Raw genomic sequence first — 3778 nt, forward strand, 5'->3', positions numbered from 1 at the left:
TAAAACAACTGATGAAAAATACCATTAAACATTTTAATGTCACAGTTGTACATGTTTAATTTTGTTGAAGATATAGAACACACCATTTAAAACCTAAAAAAACAAAGGTTACATCCACAAAGAACTTAAAGCATATTTTAGAACAGTTTTGGGATTCAACGCATTAGGCAGAAACACATGTACAAGGTTGGAAACACTGGTTGACATTAAACAAATAATTGTTCTCAGTCTGCAGTCTATTGATTCAGACTCATGGAGACAGGTGTGTGCTCACTCAAGCTTAGATTTTGCCCTTAATGCACTCTATTGCTTAACGAGAGAGCAAGTTTCCTCCCAGACTGCGCCATCAAGCATCATATGCCCTTTTGTCACTGGGTGAGGATTAGGGACAAGCCCAAGCACATTCTCTGGTTGGTAGCATACAATGTCCTCTCTGCATTGGCCAACATAATCGGTTGGCTCCCACACGACTCATCGTTTTGACTAGAGCGCAGCTCTCTGCATCAACATCTTGTATAATACCAGGGTAAAGGGTCTTCATCATATTTCACAACACACCACTTTCCAATCAGTCTCTCATGTACAGTATGTCTGCAATGGGCTGTATTGAGCTAGGAGATGGCTGTGTTGCTGTGTAGGTGGAAGTGGAAGGTTGTGCTTTGTTTGCCTCTGTTGAATTGTCACGGTCTGTGGGCCAAAACAATCACATAGATGTGGAGTCATTCAAGGGGCAGGTAGGTCATCATTCTGTAGCTGTAAGTCTTCAGGTGAGTGTGGTGGTGTGTTCCTTGACAGGTATGACTCCATAACCACTCTTTTCTGGATAGTTGATCTTCTGTTTCTTTGGTTTATTTTCTATGGGCTCCTTTTTTTCCTTTTTTTCTGGCTAGGAAAGTTGTGAGATGGGATTTCAGTTCACAGCTTTATTTTCTCTTGAGGTATTTTTCTTTTTGTTTCTTAAGATACTCCTGATATCTTATAGGATCTTGTTTGATTTTGTTTATATACACTACCGGTCAAAAGTTTTAGAACACCCACTCATTCAAGGGTTTTTCTTTTCTTTACATTGTAGAATAATAGTGAAGACGTCAACACTATGACATAACACATATGGAATCATGTAGTAACCAAAAAAGTGTTAAACAAATCAAAATACATTTTATATTTGAGATTCTTCAAATTGCCACCCTTTGCCTTGATGACAGCTTTGCACACTTACAATTAACTCTCACAATTAGTATGATATGTTATGTTTCGTATGTTATGTATTAATTTGTGGAAGTTCATCCTCCATTTAGTATGAAATGTTACGAATTGCAATTTGTACAATATGTTACAAATTTGCAAAACGTATGATATGTTATGAATTCGCAAAACGTATGATATGTTACGAATTCAAATTTTTGTGGGTAACGTTAGCTAGGTGCTAATGCTAACGTTAGCTAGGTGGCTAACGTTAGCTAGGCTAGGGGTTAGGTTAAAGGGTTAAGGTTAGGGGAAGGGTTAGCTAACATGCTAAGTAGTTACTACTTTTTAGCTACTTTGCATGTAGTTGCAAAGTTGCTAATTAACAAAAATGCTAAAATTGTCCATGATGAGATTCGAACACGCAACCTTTGGGTTGCCAGATGTTCGCGTTACACTAATTTGAGTGTCCCAAATGTATGTTTACTATGTTATGTCTAGTCTGTGAGACCAGGCTGTGCCTATTGTAAACCATTTCCCCAGTTAAGCAAACACATTTACATTTTAGTCATTTAGCAGACGCTCTTATCCAGAGCGACTTACAGTTAGTGAGTGCATACATGTTTATTTTTTTCATACTGGCCCCCCCGTGGGAATTGAACCCACAACCCTGGCGTTGCAAGCGCCATGCTCTACCAACTGAGCTACACGGGGCCCAACTTGACTATAGCCTCTCCCTACAAAATTACATGAATCTCACTATCAGCAGCATTCTTGTTTTTCCAGATCATTCTATTTTCCTGGCAAAGTTAACATTGCATTTATTTTCTTACATTTCATTCTCATTCTTAACTTTTCACTATACATTCCTCGTTCTTTATGAATCACAAAAATAAAATCTAAATTCATAACATCAACGTTGTGTGTTCTGAGGTGATGAAAATACATTAAATTTTTGTATTTGTATTTATTATGGATCCCCATTAGCTGCTGCCAAGGCAGCAGCTACTCTCCCTGGGGTCCAGCAAAATTAAGTCAGTTCATACAATTTTAAAAACATTACAATACATTCACAGATTTCACAACACACTGTGTGCCCTCAGGCCCCTACTCCACCATTACCACATATCTACAATACAAAATCCATGTGTACGTGTGTGTATAGTGCGTATGTTATTGTGTGTGTATGTGTCTGTGCCTATGTTTGTGTTGCTTCACAGTCCCCGCTGTTCCATAAGGTGTATTTTTATCTGTTTTTTAAATCTAATTTTACTGCTTGCATCAGTTACTTGATGTGGAATAGAGTTCCATGTAGTCATGGCTCTATGTAGTACTGTGCGCCTCACATAGTCTGTTCTGGACTTGGGGACTGTGAAGAGACCTCTTGTGGCATGTCTTTTGGGGTATGGATGGGTGTCCGAGCTGTGCGCCAGTAGTTCAAACAGACAGCTAGGTGCATTCAACATGTCAATACCTCATAAATACAAGTAGTGATGAAGTCAATCTCTCCTCCTCCCAGATTGACATGCATATTTTTAATATTAGCTCTCTGTGTACATCCAAGGGACAGCTGTGCTGCCCTGATCTGAGCCGATTGCAATTTTCCTAAGTCCTTTTTTGTGGCACCTGACCAAACGACTGAACAGTAGTCCAGGTGCGACAAAACTAGGGCCTGTAGGACCTGCCTTGTTGATAGTGCTGTTAAAAAGGTAGAGCAGCGCTTTATTATGGACATACTTCTCCCCATCTTAGCTACTGTTCTATCAATATGTTTTGACCATGACAGTTTACAATCCAGGGTTACTCCAAGCAGTTTAGTCACCTCAACTTGCTCAATTTCCACATAATTTATTTCAACATTTAGTTGAGGTTTAGGGTTTAGTAAAGGATTTGTCCTAAAAATACAATGCTTTTAGTTTTAGAAATATTTAGGACTAACTTATTCCTTGCCACCCAGCTCGTCCCCTGGGAAGGTACTGCTCTCAAAATGGTGGCCACTGGTCCGGGAACAGCTCAATAGGATTACAACGCCAGTACGGAAGGGACTGGGAAGTAGGGGGGGGTTATGGACCTTGAAGAAAGTCTTTAAGTGTTGCAGTCACTTCAGTTGCTGTTGTAACTGACATGTATAGAGTTGAGTCATCCACATACATAGACACTCTGGCTTTACTCAAAGCCAGTGGCATGTCATTAGTAAAGACTGAAAAAAGTAATGGGCCTAGACAGCTGCCCTGGGGAATTCCTGATTCTACCTGGATTTTGTTGGAGAGGCTTCCATTAAAGAACACCCTCTGTGTTCTGTTAGACAGGTAACTCTGTATCCACAATATAGCAGGTGGAGTAAAGCCATAACACATACGTTTTTCCAGCAGCAGACTATGATCAATAATGTCAAAAGCCACACTGAAGTCTAACAAAACAGCCCCCACAATATCATAAATTTCTCTAAGCCAATCATCAGTCATTTGTGTAAGTGCTGTGCTTGTTGAATGTCCTTCCCTATAAGCATGCTGAAAGTTTGTTAATTTGTTTACTGTAAAATAGCATTGTATCTGGTCAATCCATTTTTTCCAAAAGTTTACTAAGGGTTGGT

Source organism: Coregonus clupeaformis, chromosome 36 (genome assembly GCF_020615455.1).
Source record: "Coregonus clupeaformis isolate EN_2021a chromosome 36, ASM2061545v1, whole genome shotgun sequence".
In the NCBI taxonomy this organism is placed as follows: domain Eukaryota; kingdom Metazoa; phylum Chordata; class Actinopteri; order Salmoniformes; family Salmonidae; genus Coregonus; species Coregonus clupeaformis.